At 40.7% G+C, this 17,916-nt stretch overlaps 1 long non-coding RNA gene across 1 annotated transcript in view; it reads right to left on the bottom strand.

The window, feature by feature from the left end:
- Nucleotides 1-17,916, bottom strand: part of LOC119567694 — a 50,064-nt gene that overhangs the window by 7,654 nt on the left and 24,494 nt on the right. Inside the window, exon 3 of the long non-coding RNA XR_006287837.1 lies at nt 10,758-10,889. This is a non-coding gene — a long non-coding RNA (uncharacterized LOC119567694). The remainder of the gene's footprint in view (nt 1-10,757; nt 10,890-17,916) is intronic.

Below are 17,916 nucleotides of genomic sequence, written 5' to 3'. Positions count from 1 at the left end.
TCCACTGCAGCAACAATAAGAGTCTCCTTTATTCATGGATATGTTGCTTCCAGAGATTAGCCTGTATACTTTACCCTATGGTACAGGAGTTGCCATGTGATTTACTCATTCCAAAAGATTATTATAGCAAATCCTTCCACTTAAAGGCTCAGAGTACAAAATTCGAGCTGCTCTAAATATCCATGCACTTCACTGAAGAAAATAAATGGTAAATTTTGTAATCATTCTTTCTTAGATCTGTCATAATTTCAGGCAGCATAAATTGAACCTTTCTTTTAATGAAGTAACATGATTATTAGTACACAGTATCACAGAATAATGATAAGTAATAGAAACAAATTGGATTATAGTAATGGAATACATAAATCATTCCTTACATCTGTTCCCAAAGCAACTGTGGGATAAGTTATTGCAGAAAAGGCTGTTCAACCCAGCAGAGGCTGCGCTTGCCTCCTCCCCTGACCAATTCCTTTGTTTTTGTATGGTTAATTAATGAAATTGCAAGGTTACTTGGGAAACCCCTGTCATGCCTGGAGGGGAGATGTTATACTGCCAGGGAAGTTTTAGCATGATTTTATTGAAGAATATGAAATAAGAGAATCTCTCTTTCCCACATGAATATGTTAGCTTCCCAGACAGGAAAATATAATTTTCTTCTGCGCAGAGACTGAAAAGTAATTCATATAAATCTAAGTCTATTCACATTATTTTTTGAAGCAAGGGGCTTGATTCTGGTTTGGCTGCTTTGCACTGCTGAGGCAGAGAAAAAGCTGTCCTAAAGGGGTAGCAAAGGAATCCCTCCTGTCACAGCAGCCTAACTTCAGACTTCTATTTTTGAAAATCTTGGCCTTAAATGCCTCCATATGTGGCAAGTGGAAAGCAGCCGTTAGCCCACTCACTGTATTTTAATTGTAAATACATCGGCACTGCGACCCTAATCTTTCAGCAGAAACATACTTATATTCGTCAAAGGTAAGAAAATGATAATTATGGTTTCAGCTAATGAAGTGTTTCGGCAGCCTTTTTTGCTCGTAAACAAGAACGAGGTTCCTTAAACTAACAAAAGATGTTCAAGGGTAGCTACAATATGTGGCCAGCTATTAACTGAGACACCAGGCCAAATTAATCCATTTGCAACTTCTTCTGCCTTTGAGATCACAGGTGAAGAAGTGTGCTAATGATTATTTGTGTACCCTACTCAAGTACCTTAAAAACCTGAGTCTTGAGCCCAACCCTTCAGGACAGTAGGGCTGTGTCTACACTAAGGTATATTTTAGGTAAACGTTTCCCATGGTTGCTACCAATGATGATCCTCCACTGATGGGAGCAATAGTGGGAGACCTAAGACATGGGAGCCCTAAGACACTGGTGAAGTTTGCACTGGTGGGAAATTTCTGCCAAAAACCCTAGTGTAGACAAGGCTTGGGAAGCCTGCAGTGGCTTTCAACCTTTCCTATGGTCTGATGAGGAATCTCAAGTCTGACCTCTTTCAGTGAATTTTAGAGAAAGGAAACGCAGTGGATCTAATTTACCTCAATTTCAGCAAGGCTTTTGATACAGTTCCACATGGGGAATTATTAGCTAAATTGGAAAAGATGGGGATCAATATGAAAATTGAAAGGTGGACAAGGAATTGGTTAAAGGGGAGACTACAATGAGTCATACTGAAAGGTGAACTGTCAGGCTGGAGAGAGGTTACTAGTGGAGTTCCTCAGGGATCGGTTTTGGGACCAATCTTATTTAATCTTTCTATTACTGACCTTGGCACAAAAAGTGGGAATGTGCTAATAAAGTTTGTGGATGACACAAAGCTGGGAGGTATTGCCAATACAGAGAAGGACCAGGAAATCATACAGGAAGATCTGGATGACCTTGTAAACTGGAGTAATAGTAATAGGATGAAATTTAATAGTGAAAAGTGCAAGGTCATGCATTTAGGGATTAATAACAAGAATTTTTGTTATAAGCTGGGAACACATCACTTGGAAGTAACAGAGAAGGAGAAGGACCTCGGAATATTGGTTGATCACAGGATGACTATGAGTCGCCAATGTGATTTGGCCGTGAAAAAAGCTAATGCGGTCTTGGGATGCATCAGGCGAGGTATTTCCAGTAGAGATAAGGAGGTGTTAGTACTGTTATACAAGGCACTGGTGAGATCTCATCTGGAATACTGTGTGCAGTTCTAGTCTCCCATGTTTAAGAAGGATGAATTCAAACTGGAACAGGTTCAGAGAAGGGCTACTAGGATGATCCGAGGAATGGAAAACCTGTCTTATGAAAGGAGACTCAAAGAACTTGGCTTGTTTAGCCTAAGCTAAAGAAGGCTGAGGGGAGATATGATTGCTCTCTATAAATATATCAGAGGGATAAATACCACGGAGGGAGAGGAATTCTTTAAGCTCAGTACCAATGTGGACACAAGAACAAATCTGGTCATTGGGAAGTTTAGACTTGAAATTGGATGAAGGTTTCTAACCATCAGAGGAGTGAAGTTCTGGAATAGCCTTCCAAGGGGAGCAGTGGGAGCAAAAGACACATCTGACTTCAAGACTAAACTTGATAAGTTTTTGGAGGGGATGGTATGATCGGATAGCCTAGTTTTGGGAATTAATTGATCTTTGACTATTTGCGGTAAATATGCCCAATAGCCTGTGATGGGATGTTAAATGGGGTGGGATCTGAGTTACTACAGAGAATTCTTTCCTGGGTATCTGGCTGGTGAGTCTTGCCCACATGCTCAGGGTTTAGCTGATTGCCATAATTGGGGTCAGGAATGAATTTTCCTCTGGGGCAGATTGGCAGAGACCATGGGGTTTTTGGCCTTCCTATGCAGTGTGGGGCACAGATCACTTGCTGGAGGATTCTCTGCATCTCGAAGTCTTTAAACCATGATTTAAGGACATCGATAGCTCAGACATAGGTTAGGGGTTTGTTACAGGAGTGGGTGGGTGAGATTCTGTGGCCTGCGTTGTGCAGGAGGTCAGACTAGACGATCATAATGGTCCCTTCTGACCTTAAAGTTTATGATTCTATGAATTTGCTATTTTCAGTCTTTACCAATTTTGTTACAAAAGTGTAAGCTTTTCAGCAGTTTATGGGGGTGCAGTTTCTTAAGTGGATGGAATGACATTAATAATATACTAGGAACAGCACCTGGTCTTTCGATAGTGCGTAACAAAAATATGGTGGAACTTTTGATCTGCTTTTCTTCCTTTGCACTCAACTATATATTACAGAGTAACTGGAGCAGTCCATAATCTTGAAGTTTGTATATGCTGTGAAGGACATTGGTCTGTTCCTCACTAACTTATGAATTCTATATGTGGCCTGGTTATGGGTTAGTTGCTGTATTTTGAATTTTTGGAATGTTTGCCATATGCATACAGTGGTTTAGTCTAGAAACAGGGCTGTGAGGAAGCTAACAGAATGGCAACGCAGTAGCTCTAGATTAACAACCTCCCAGTAAACGTGTTGGGGGGGGGGGTCATTAAGACAAGGCCCAAGCTGTTAGCTGGGAAGATGTCACCTCCAGGCTCCAGCAGTTACAAGGACTTGTTTTGTCAATGCTGGAAACCAAAAGATTAAAAGGACACTAAAGAGTTAAAACATCACACTCTAGAGAGAGAGGAAGCAATTCTCAAATTGCTCTTCATGGACAAGGGACTGACACAGTGACACACTCTGTGGGATACTCTGAAGAAAGAAAACCTGCCTGGCCCACCACCACAGAGTGGTAGGAATTAGGGTAAAATATTGTGACACTAAGACCCACCCCTATACACACTATTGTAATAATCTTTGTACAAAATATGCCTTGTGAGGTCTCATTTGACAACTAATAACTCACTGATTATTAATATTCTTGTCTGATCTATGTATATGATGGATATTAAGAGTTATAAATATATACTGGAATTATAACTAAAGTGTGTATAAACCAGGTATGTCGAGGGAGTGGTTAAACAGTTCCATCCTAAACAAAGGAACGTGTGTGTTTATCTCAACTTACATATAAGCAGTAAACAGACATATCAAGCTAACAAGAGGTAGAGGCAAACCTCACTAACAAGTAGGGGAAAAGACAGCATGGCATTTACATACAGCAGGAGAGAGAAGCTTGGTCTGGGCTTTACTTTTCAGAAGAATCCTTTTCAAAGGTTTACGGTCTATAAAGACAGACTGGCTGAACCTCAAATGATAAGCAATTGAAAAAACTGAGTGTATACAATATTACTATATTAAAGTGTATAGACATATCTTTTCTGTAAGCTAGTGACACACTGAATTAATATCATTGTGAAATGTATGCATTAACTTAACCCTTTATATAAAGAATTATAGATACTTATATTAGGCTGTACAAGAGGGAATGTCACAGCTATCTACCTGTCTCCTATTTCAATTAAGCATGGTGGAATAAAACAACAGAAGTCCTATATACAGAAATTATATGGGGGATGGGAAGGCCACAGGAGGGGGAAGAACAGCAAAAGGTCATCCTGCCTCTTGAAACAAAGTTCACTGCTTTGGAAGATATAAGCAAGGGCAGAAGCCATCTTTGGCATCCATCACTAGGAAGACAAGGGACCAGAACTGAATAAAGGTGAGAAACATGCTTAGGCAAAGAGTTTTCACCAAAAAAGAATAGGGAAGCCAGCATCTTGAACTTTTGTGGAAGGTCCTGGCTGAAGGAAAGTCAGCCATGGCTAGGCAGAAGGACAGGTGAGAAGCCATTTTGAAAAAAAGCCTGTAGCCTGCTAGATTAAGTTTTAGACTTTTAGAAGCATATTTTGTTTTATTTTACTTATAACTCTTTCTATCTTAATTCCTTATATGTGACCTCACTTAATGCTATGTCTGTTTTGTTAAATTTATTTCATTTTTATCATAAATCAACTGAGTGTTGTGTTTAAAGGGGCAGGGTATATTTACCACCACTTCAGTTAATAAGCCATGATGTGTTTTTGTGTCTTTAGAGGAAAACACACACCATATTATATCTCTGAGCTATCAAGGAGAGGGCTGGACATTGTGGAACACACGGTTTGGGAAAAGTCAGGCCTGGGAGTGTGTTGGAGGTCATTGGGGGTCACCCTCCAAGTGGTAACCAAGGCTACTGGAAGCCAGAGATGGGAGGTGGGGTTGCAGCCAGGCTGCTGGAGTCTCTGAACTGGGCTGTCTAGCACATAGATATACAGGATGTGACCTGCATGTTAGCTGGCTAGTTTTTGAGCAACCCAGGTGGGATCTACAGCAGCAAAGCATTGTAAGGAGCTCATGATTACAGGGATAGCAGTGACACAATCCCTCACTGGTTTGGATTGCACCTCAGAATATGACATATATACACACACCCCTTTAATTGTGTTAAAACCCTTTTTCTCTTGCCCCTTGTGGAGAGGCAATGGAATCACTGCATGTCCACTACATAGCTGGAGCAGTCTCTGTGGTGTGGGAAGAGATGGATTAGAGGATCTGTGTTATGACCTTTTCTGCTCAGCCCTATCCTATCTCCAAGCCTCCCAACAACTGATAAAGTAAAAAGCTCTTGCAGAGTTGCATTCTGTGCTATACAGGGGGTGTTCACCACTCCCATGGCCATCCCAAATCCTGCCACCCCTTTTGATTCCATTGCAAGAGGGGCCTCTGTAGGACAGGGCATTCTTCAATTTTACCAAGAATTCTTCATATTTATACAGTACATAACCCAGGTTAAGTCTGTTCAAATTATGGCTCACAGTGGTTACAAACTGAGTAAAGCAAAGACACAATGACAGAATTTCTTTCTGGTTGATATTAACAGAGTTAATGCCAGTGGAAAGATCCAGCCATAATAGGTGATATTTTCTAGAAGAATGACTAAGCACATTTTATGAGGCAACACGATGTAAACACCCTAATCTTTTGCATTTTGACTGAGTCATCACCAGCAATTAGAAAAGGTTATTCTTAGGAATACAGTAATTGGCAGAAATAAGTGAGTCAGTGTTCTCATAGATAATGACTGTGTCAAACCTTTTGTCATGCACATGCTATATTGGACATAAGCAGCATTCTCTTCCTGTTAGAGAGCAAAACTGACAGAGAACTTTGCAAAATGGTGGAATGACTTTTGCTTTTTGGCACCAGCATCAACGTCATGTTTCTTGCTGAACTGAATGGGAAATGATTTCCCCATCTGATGAAAATTTGAGATTTCAAAATTTTTCCTGTTCCACACTGGGACAAACCTGAGACTTTTTGAAATTTGTGTATGAAAACAAGACTGCAAGTGAGAACAAGCACATACTGCCTCAGAATAGCCAAGAGTCTGCTGGTCAGGGCACTGAAGTAGTCTGTGGAAGACCCAAGTTCAAATCCCTGCTCTACCTGAGTCAGAACATCAGTCTTCAAAGTCATCTACCAGCATCTTTCAAGGGCACTAAAACCATTTTGCCCCCCAAATTTTGTTACTTTTCTTTTTAGGAAAAGTTATTCTTCCCCTTCTCACTCCCTGCTGTGATTTCCCTATCAAATATCACAGAGCTCCTTTTCTTTAATTTCATTTTTACAAGTCAATTATGCCTGGTAAAATTTCATCAAACAATGACAATTAGAGAAAAGACTACATGTTTTACAAGTGGTAATATATACTGTATCACAGGAAACCTTACAAACCAAAGTTTTACAGCTTTGTATGGCAGTTAAAGTGCCCGTGGAACTTGTGGTAAGGTTTCAGATTTACCCTGGCAAACTGGATAAAATTCCCCTCCCAGAACTGTTATGCGGCATCAGGGATGGCCTGAAGGATAAAATCCCAGACAAATGAACTGTGGTGGCAGCGGTAAAGATGAGTGTAGCATCAGGGGGCAGGTAGAAATGAAATGGCTGAAGGGGCCAGAAGGCTTAGTTAAAAGATTACAGACCTCTCCACCCAGTCTCAGCTACAATGAGCTCATCCACCCAAAGGAAAAACTCACTGAAGTTCATCCAGCTCCTATCTGTGACACAAGCATGTCAGGGTTAGATGGTGGGCAGAAATGGCTTGGGTAATATTTTGTGCAGTCCACAAAATTCAACCACGCATATTGCATGAAGAGATCATCCCTCCCCCGCTCCTCAGGAAATGGCCTTTTTTCATAATAGAAAGCTCTCTCAATTTGAGGTTAAAATGTTCCACTTTTTTGGAAGAATGTCCATGATACATTTTTAACTGAAATTTTTATTTAAAAAAGTGGGCCTTTGTAAACAATTCATTTTAACTAACAGCTGGATTTTCAGTAAGGAAGATTTTCAAACTATCTCAATACAAATTATGGTAAATGTTTTGTTAAAAAAGTATCATGGAAACTTTAGTAAAAACAGTCAATATGTCCATTTTGAATCCTGCAAAATGGAAAACCATGAAACTGAAAATGTTAATGAAATTTTTCCTGTTTTTTGATCAGCTATAATAATCAGCTAAACTGCTCAAGATAGTTAAGACCAAAGCAGACTGTGAAGAACTTCAAAAAGATCTCACAAAACTAAGTGATTGGGCAACAAAATGGCAAATGAAATTTAATGTGGATAAATGTAAAGTAATGCACATTGGAAAAAATAACTATTAAACCATTAAAGATTAAAGAGGCTAAGACTTTTCAGCTTGGAAAAGAGGAGACTAAGGGGGGGAGATGATAGAGGTATATAAAATCATGAGTGGTGTAGAGAAAGTGAATAAGGAAAAGTTATTTGCTTGTTCCCATAATATAAGAACTCGGGGCCACCAAATGAAATTAATGAGTAGCAGGTTTAAAACAAATAAAAGGAAGTTCTTCATACAGCACACAGTCAACTTGTGGAACTCCTTTCCTGAAGAGGTTGTGAAGGCTAGGACTATAACAGGATTTAAAAGAGAACTGGATAAATTCATGGAGGTTAAGCCCATTAATGGCTGTTAGCCAGGATGGGTAAGGAATGGTGTCCTTAGCCTCTGTTTGTCAGAGGGTGGAGATGGATGGCAGGATGGACATCACTAGATTATTACCTGTTAGGTTCACTCCCTCTGGGACACCTGGCATTGGCCACTGTCTGTAGACAGGATACTGGGCTGGATGGACCCTTGGTCTGATCCAGTATGGCCTTTCTTATGTTCTTAATGCAGAAGAGTGGGATGGGGACTGGGTGGAGCCTGGTACATCAGGCAGCGTATGCTGTCTTGGGTATGCACTTGTGGTAGTTTACTCTCTCCCTTGGAGCAGTGGGAAAAACAAGAGGGAGACTTATTGCCCAGCGTTTTCCAGGCTCAGTGGAACAACTCTCTGCCCCTTACTCTGTGTTATGTTCACAACGTCCACGGAGAAAAGTTAGATAAGAACAAATACTCTTTGTGGAAGGTTGCAATGCAACAACTTTATTTCTTTGAAGTCAGACTGGTAACATACAAGAGCCAAAAATCAGAGAGAAAGAAAACAGTCTGCTCTAAGGCAGTGAAACAACTCACCCTGGGTCAGATTGCAATCTAATGGTCTAGTCCATTGATTGTTGGATCCTTTAGGATGAAATATGCTACAAAAAGGTAAAATATTATTCTGTGGAAATGAATTTTGGAGACGCTAACATTGGTAAGAGAAAATAGTGCCTGCAACAAGAAGTTTCATATAGAATTTTCAAATGCATATTGTTGGAAAGGAGGAAGAAACTGACTGATGGATAATGTTATACTGCCAGCCACGAACAATGCTTGCAGAGATGCTAGACAGTCACTGTTTACATGGATCCATATAAACTATGAAAGAATGTTGAAAATCCAAAAGAGAACTGGCAGTTCAATATGTATATAATAAGAGTGTTGCACAGGATCCAGCAAACAACTGTTTATTTACTTAAAGATTGCTCATCACAGAATCATTTTGTAAGATAAGACCTGCAAACCTTACTCATGTGCGTAGCCCTCTGGAAATCAATAGGGCTATTCAATGTAAGAACTACTCACATGAGTAACAGATGCAGGAGCATGGCTGAGGTACTAAATCAGTGAAGATATTGCTTGCTGCAGAAAGTACCATGAAAGAGCTGGAGTGAGGAATAACGGAGGCAAAGGAAGGTTGTGGTGCTTCAGGTGCTTGAGAGTATGGCTACAAGAAAAGGCTTTATAAGAGTTCTTAGAATTACATCCAGGATATGAAAAAGGTAAATGCTCAGACACATTTGAAACTAAAATAAATTCAGAACTCCAGAGATGAGTATTGTTATAATTCATGTTTCCTACTTACAGTACAATGTATGCATATTTCCTATAGACAAGGCCTGGGGGAAGACTGAATTCAAATGAGGTATGCCATAGCTCAGCTGTCTGAGTCAGCCTGATTATACTTTCATATATTCAAGAAGATTTACAAATGGATTGTGTGCTTTTTATTTGGAAAATGTCCTTGTCTACATGACAATCAGCAAATTCAAAACTATAGTCCTTTCAAGGACACTTGTCCTGTGCACAGGAAGGTGGGAAAATATTGATAACGAGTTGAAAATCTTTCTGGCTCCCAACAGATGGAAACAAAGGGCAAGATGGAGGCTTTCTAGTTCCACAGCTAAATATTAAGTATTTCTTTTATTTGCTTTGAAAAATCAATTCAGTCATGAATACACAAGTATGACCACAAATTCCCTACTCTATATATCCTGCAACTGGCTCCTTATTCTCTCCAAAAATACAATTCAGTGTCTATTTGTGGCTTTCACCTTTTGGCAACATTCTGGGTCCCCCTCCCTTCAGCTGCCTCGGGGCAACAGTAGGATTTCTCTGTAGCCTTTTATTTATTTAAAGTGAATTTTGTAATGTGGTATTACACCACCGTGGGTTCAGCTCTGGTGGCTACAGTTTCAAGCTTAACAGAGTGAAAGTCACCTCTCTTACATGCTTCAGATTTATAGTCTCTCAGAACACGTAAAGACCAAAGGTAGTGACCACACAAACATTTAAAAGTACAAGATCTAGTCTGTTTTAGAAGTTTTATTAAAGTTACAAATATCTAAGCATATTCAAATTCTATAAAGACCTATGCACAAGTTACAAATATGGTTATACTCACATCCTTAACAGCAGCATTAGGGACTGATGGGTCTCATGGATTGATCATCAGTAGAGGGATGGTTCCTGCTGGAGTTTCCCATAGGGAGCTCAATTTTCCTAATTTAGGCACCCTCTTTTTATAACGCAATTATGACTATACCTCACTAGTATTTACATACATCCTGCACCCTGCGGCTAGGGCATGTGTTATACCCAGTTATACCCACATTTTTATCTTATAAGCAAAAAATTACTTACTGTTAATTTTTTGCAGTATCTCCCATTGGTACATCTTTTCCCATAATCTGGTTAGTCTTTGGTCACTTGCTAATATCAGCATTTCTTAACTCCAAGGCCCAAAATTGCTAAGCTAAAATCTTGCAGGCATTGTGTTTCAGCCCTACTTACTTAGATATCTAATACACGATTATTCCTTCTACATACTGATCAATCTTATACTTCTATAATTCTGCAACATACATGATTATATATGGCATAACATTTAATTATAACACAAGAAATGAACTAAAATAATTGGCTACATCTCCATCCATATGCCCTACCCCGCAGAGTCTTAAATCACTGCACTCTGCCCTGTGTCAGCCTTCTCACTGACCCACCTAGTCTATATAATCTTTTTCAACCCCTGCCAGAAAGTGTTGATTTCTCTCTTCCTATTTTTAAAAAACAAGTTTTACTCTTATGTGCACCTCCGTCTTACCTCATTTGTTGATCTAGTCACTGTGGTGGTGTTTGGGGTACTCCACATCTTTGTCCAGGAAGGTGCTCCGATAGTTTGGCTGTGTCTACTTGGGTCGAGCTATCATCCACTGCCTCATTATCTCTGCTCTGTCTGCAGGAGTATGGAAGCAAGGGTTAATAAGTGACTAGAAAGCCAAAACAGCTGGTTTTTTTACACTACACATGACATGGCTGATATGTAGAAAAGGAGAAAGAGAAAAGTAGTCATGGGAGTGTAGGGTAAAAGATTGGACACTGCCTGTTGCGCTGGTGCATAGGGAGAAAGGATTTATTCCACTGGAAAGGAGAGCATTTATACCCAAGAAAGGAGAGGAATATTTTGGTTTATTGGCTACTCCTACTGGACAAGTAGAGCCCATCATGTAACATTCACTGGTAGGACATTCCATGTGTTGAGAAGGGCTAAAGTTTGGCTAATATTCTAGCCAAACGCAGGTAATGATTGCTTTTGTATGCTAAGAAGTGCACTGATATATATGTTAGTACTGATATGTTCACAGAATCCTGTGGATTTTTAGTAATATCTTCAAGAACAAAGAAAACCCCCAAAACATTAGAAGCCCAATTTTCTTCCAGAAGGTCTGCCATTCCTGGCAGTCTCCCCTGAGTTCACTTTACAAGCTGAGCAGGTTTTTTGGACAGAGTCCACACAAACATAAGGCTGATGATGCTTTTAGGTTGTTAACCAATCCCTTTCTTTAGAAGCAGTGACATCGATACTAAAAAAAAAAGGTTGATCTTTCCAACTATTGCTTTATCTGTAACCTTTCAGCAAGAGAAGGTAATTGACAAAATGGCTGCTGCCCAAGGAACAGCTGTCAACAAGGAGATCTTCTCATTCATGGTTTGAACCTTGCCCATCTAATCTGAAACACTCCTTGTCTGGGTCTCCATTGGTTGTTGCATCTGGAGCAAATGCAGGATGTGTTTCACTGTTACTTTTGGTGGAGATTTTAGTGATGTCATTACAGCTCAAGTTCAGAAGAGTTTGAAATGTTTCAAACCAAGATGGTGCTTCACTTGTTTTCACATTCATGGGTCTAGACCACTCACTCCTGGGAAAAAAACAAACATGGATGATCAGGGTCTTAGTGTTGCTTTGAATTTGATCATGTTCTAAATATGTCCATAATTATTTATAGTGACCCTTATTTTTAAGAGATAAATCTGTGATCCAAAGTGATGTGTAAGGTGGTATAAAATAGATGGCTCCCTTATATTAACTACATCCATGTCAAGCTGAAACTTGTGTTGCCTCACTGCTTTGTTTAGCCTATTAAACAAGTCCTTTTTGCACCCTGTGTGGGTTTTTCTGAATTGAGCACTAGTCTGCCTTCTTTTGCCTATGTAAGGGAACAAAAGTAACAAGACAAAGGATTTCTAAGATATCACAATGATGCCGAGAGAATTTTAAAGTCCTATATAGAGTGCTTTTTCTTCCTTTATTGCTCTTCACAACACCAAAAGAAAATACACTTCAAAAATACTGTACACACCAAACATTGCATACACTAGAGACAGTCCTACAGTCTATAGTTCCTTAACCCATACCCTATGTGTGACATTGCACTCCATATGTTTTACAGAAATATGCTTATGAGGGTAAGTATAAAGTAACTGAAATATGCTTTATGCAAAAGGTCTCTTGTAAGATATTGTTACAAAGCTTATAATCTACTGAGTGTGTTCATCCTATTTGTATGAATGTATCATTCTCGTATCTGAAGCTAGAAATATGAAGTATTACTCTGAAGTCCTATTGTAACTATGCAAAGTGTGGGCCATGAATGGTGGCTTGGAATCTTGATGGCTCCCATTAACTGGGACAATTGGTTGCGAATGTCTCTGTTTACTCCCAAACCTTCCTGGGTATGTGCAGTTTCAGCCCTGAAAGAATGGAGAATAAGGTCTTACAGTGACATGTGATCATGCCACCTGGTACTGGAATCCATCTTAAACTTGTGCTTTTCCATTTAGAAGGAGGGGTGGGGACCCAGAGAGACAAAAGATTCCTGCCTTCTGCCAAAGCTATAAAAGGGGGTTGAACAGAACAAGGGGGCTGCCAGTCATGAGAAATCCCCTAGTTACCACCTGAACTGGGACTAACAAGAACTGTATCAGGGGAAAGGATTGGGCCCAGACTAAGGAATCTAGTCTGTGAAAGAAGCTTATTGGAACATCTCTGAGGGTGAGATTTACCTGTATTCAGTTTCTTAAATGTATTAGGCTTAGACTTGCGTGTTTTGTTTTATTTTGCTTGGTAACTTACTTTGTTCTGTCTGTTATTACTTGAAACCACTTAAATCCTACTTTTTATACTTAATAAAATCACTTGTGTTTATTAACCCAGAGTTCTTGATTAATACCTGGGGGAGCAAACAGTTGTGCATCTCTCTCTATCAGTGTTATAGAGGGCAGACAATTTATGAGTTTACCCTGTATAAGCTTTATGCAGAGTAAGACAGATTTATTTGGGGTTTGGATCCCATTGGGGTCTGGGTTCTGGAGACAGGAATACCTGCTGAGTGGTTTTCAGTTAAAGCCTGCAGCTTTGGGGGTGTGGACCAGACCTGGGTCTGTGTTGCAGCAGACTAGTGTGTCTGGCTAAACAAGGCAGGGTTCTGAAGTCCCAAGCTGGCAGTGGAAAACGGGCTCAGAGGTAGTTTCAGCACATCAGGTGGCAGTCCCAAGGGGGTCTCTGTGACCGAACCCGTCACACGATGTTTTCCCTATAAAGAACTGCACTGTGGGAATCATCTCTCTACTTTTACTTCACCCACATGGGTACAGCAGAGCCCTAATAGGGAACAGAAAAAAAATCCATCTGAATTTGTAAAGAAGGACACTTCTCCAAGTGGTCAATGAGGAAATCTACAGGGGCTGCCACTGCTGGCAAAGCATTAGCTTGCTAGGTCAGTGCAACCTATACCATCCCATCCACCACTGACTTGATGAACTCAGATAAATTCTGTGCGATTACAGTGGGGGCGTCTTCAGATTAAAATGGTTCTGACCTGGACTTCACCACTTGAAATCAAACAATCCCACTAGGGTTATCTAGAATGCATTAGCTGGGGGGAAAATCTCTGTCACACTGTCTCCTGCTTTCTCATCACTTGGACTACTGTTCCAGTTAGTCCAAAGAGTAGATTAAAAAATTTAGCCACAGACTTTGAGGCGCTATTAAGCTTTTTCATTATTTCTGCCTGTTTGTTGTTTTATTTACTCTAAGGCCTTGTCTAAACTAGAAAGGGTTTTCTGGGATAGGTATACCAACAAACCCTTCTAGTGGAGGTCAGTTTATACCAGCAAGAGTTCTTTTCCTGGCATAGCTCAGACCAGTTCAAAATAAGTTATATCAGCAAAAGGACTTTTTTGATGGTGTAAGTGCATATACAATGGGGCTTGTGCTGGCATAGCTATGTTGGTCAGGAATGCGTTTCCCCCCCCCCAACCCCTCCTAACCAACCGAACACTGCTATCAAAACTTTTAAGTTTACACCAGGCAGAAGTGAAGAGCTCTGAAGTATTTGTGTGAAGGATGCTAAAAGAGTGCAAAAACAAACTTTGTGATGAATAATGGGCAGCACTGGGAAAAATCAGGGGTTAAGTATACAAATCTCCATAATGTTAAGTGTTCACGCTGTCTGATTTTAATCTCAGCTGATCTGTATTAAGACGGTCCAATTGAAGTAAGATGAACAGCCTGCTGTCACAGGGCACACCACTAGACAGGCACCGCCTGATACTCTTGGAATTAGCTCAAGACTGACATCCCGGCATCCAGTTTGCACACTATCACTCTATCCACTCGCAGCTCCTCTTAAAGCCTCAGGAACCATAGTGTCCTCTTTGTGGTTCAGCCCTCAAGACATGTCTCTGTCCAGGAGAGTTTAACACCTCAATAGTCCTAGGCAGTTTTCTTGCTCACTGCCTCAGTGCCATTCACCCAGTGGCTGATAGCATAAACCAGGCCCCTCACTCTCTTCTCTGGGTTCCAGTCCAGGAACTCTCAGCTCAGAGGTCTGGGCCTGCTCTCTCTCTGGACTCAGTGCTCTATCCTTGGGCTTCTTCCTATCATCAGTTCCCCTTTTCTTCCTGGGGCTACCAGTTCCCAAAGTCTCCTCCCCTCATCCCAGAGGGAATCTGTATTTTTCATTCATTACTCCCTTTCTCCTAGAAGTGTCTGCTTTTTCCCAGCAACCCTGTAGCCATTCAGCTCCTGGGCTTTATAGGCCCCACCTATTCCTGTGCAGCTGAGCCTCCTTAATCAGCTGTCTAATGGGTTAATTGGCTCATCTGGCCTGCATTAAACCCGGCAGGGTGACTGTGGGGTAGTCACCCCATCACACCTGCCAAAATGCAAAGGTTATGTGTGCCAAACATTTAAGCAGGGGACCTATGGCTGGGACACATTCTAGATGAGTGATGCATACTAATTGTCAACCTGGAGAGAACCTTGATTGAATCGTCAGCCAAGATTTGCAAAGCTAACAGCACTGGTGCTAACTGCCAAATTTCTCACAACAAACCCAAACTGTGTCCTCATTATTTTATATTCAACATTTTTAAACTTATTTTTTAAACAGAAGAATATATAGTCGCAACACCTCAAGTTGTTATCTAGTGAATTTCTAAGCTAAGTAGTATTGGACTAGGTCTGTACTTAGGCAGGAATTCTCCAGGTCAGTGGTTTTCAACCTGTGGTCCATGGACCCCTGGGGGTCTGCAGACTATATCTAATATTTCCAAAGGGGTTTTCACCTCCATTCAAAAAAATTTTGGGGTCCACAAATGACTAAAGGTTGAAAACTACTGCTCTAGGGAAAACATAGATATTAGAATGAGTGGTGTTTGTAACAAACAGCCTCTGAATCAGCAACCAAGATCCATTATAAAGCTCTGTTTTACCTTCACTATATTTTTGGCTTGCCAGATTGGCATGGACTAAAAATTACCATATTTACTCTGAAGACAAAGAAGAACATTTCCACAAAGTACAAAGAAAAGTCAAACTGTATGAATCATTTAACAATTACCCTGATATGAAATTGAGTTTTTTCTAACATTTCTTTATCTTCCCCCTAGCTCCTAAATAGCTTGTTACTTCCTCGTCAAGCTTAAATCTCCTGACAAAAATTATATGTTGGCAGGGGTGCTGAGAGCCACTGAACTAAATTGTAAATCCTGCATATAATGGAAACCACTTCAAGCCTGGGGGTGCAGCAGCATCCCCCACATCCCTAGTTCCAGCACCTATGTATGTTAGCTACATTTGAAGAAAATATATTAGAGTTATGCAAAGCTATTAGTGAGTTCTCTTGCAGATAGTTTTGGGGTCAGTCCTGCCCACATTGATGTCAATGAGAGGTATGTGTGTATGCGGGTGTATATATATGCACATACATACACACACACATATTCACAATCCCACTGATTTATTTGGAGCAGTATCCATTACTCTGGACCACATCCTCATTTGCAGTTAACGGGCATTCAGAGCAGGTGAGAAGGGGTATGTTCTCCTTTCTGAACATCAGGGAAGATCTGAACCCTGATGTATGTGGGACATGTTGCTGTCTATTGGGTGGCTGAAGCTTAGAAAGAATATATAGATTACAACTCCAGTGAGCTCTTTGGCTCAGTTGGTGGACCTCTGTATTTTTAAAGTTAGAGAACCAGGGTTCTAGTCCCAAAGGTGATAGTTTGACCATTGTTTAGGTTATAATAGAATCATTATAAGGCTCCAACCCACTCAAACAACAACAAAACTTCTATCTTCCGAATCTCATTGACAATGAGAATGTGTTCTGAAAACTTTAATTAAACCAAATAATTACTGTGGAACAGAGGGCCTAGGTGACTTGCCAAAGATTACACAAGAAGCTTGTGACATAGCTGGGAACAGAACTCTGATGAAATAGACCCACAGTATACCTCATTCAAATTAGTTCAAATCTCTGTACTTAGTTTGGGTAGGCCAACTATAAAATGGGCTAATCGTGCACCCCCATCATTGTCGAGTGTTTTGAGATCTAGAGATGAAAAACCAGTATATTAATACAAAGTATTGGCCCAGACCACTCCCTTTAGATCTGTGAACAATGTAGCTATCTATGACCTTATTTATAAAACCCAAGCACTTAAAAGCAACTAACTGAACAGCTAAGGACCCCATCAACCTCATACTGCCATCATAACAGGCACATTATTATTTCCAAGTACAAAGAAATATGTATTTCATCATAACAAAATCTCTTTAGCATTGACTCAGAATAAAAATGGTTGCAGTGTATTGTGGGATACCTGCACACTTCTGAGGGAATTGTGGAGATTTGGGATCAAATGCCCACAATTCCTTCTGTCCTATTCCATAATCAACCACTCTCGTACGCCATTTACGAGCTCACTGCTGCAAACATGGATATGACAGAGAAAGACTCTGTTCTCTTCCCTGTCATAAGGACACCATACGAACCTCTTGTACTTGCAGACTGTGCACTCAGACAGACAACAGAGGGTGATGTGACAATGACTATAGAGCTATTATATAACAGCTATTCATGGAGCAACTACATGCAGTGGAGCAGCAATTTTGAGCCAATCCAATAAGCCCCAACTGGTGGGACTGAATATGATGCAAACCTGAAACAATCAGCAGTGGCTCCAGATCTTTCAGATGCAGAAGCCCACATCCCTGGAGTTGTGTACTGAGGTCACCACTGTCCTGCAGCACAGAAACTCCGGGATGAGCACTGCCCTGATGGTGGAGAAACGAGTGGTGCTTGCCATGTGGAAGCTTGCAACCCCAGACTGCTATAGGTTAGTGGGAAATCAACAGTGGGGGCAGTTGTAAGGCGAGAAAGCATGTCCTGTTGCACAAACAGGTCAGACTAAGCGATGTACAGGAAATAACAGATGGATTCACAGAGCTGGGCTTCTCTAACTGTGCTGGGGTGATGGACGGCACACATGTCCTCTTTCTGTGCCCCTCCCCACACCACCACCTAACCACCGAATGGTTATGCAGGGCAGGCCTTCGTAGATCGCCATGAATGCTTTACTGCTGTGGTAGGCACACTGCTGCATACCTCTTCTCGCAGCTCCCATTGGCCGGG

This window comes from Chelonia mydas, chromosome 1 (assembly GCF_015237465.2).
Source record: "Chelonia mydas isolate rCheMyd1 chromosome 1, rCheMyd1.pri.v2, whole genome shotgun sequence".
In the NCBI taxonomy this organism is placed as follows: domain Eukaryota; kingdom Metazoa; phylum Chordata; order Testudines; family Cheloniidae; genus Chelonia; species Chelonia mydas.
Note: the sequence above shows the minus strand (reverse complement) of the source record. Positions and strands in the feature narration are given on the sequence as shown.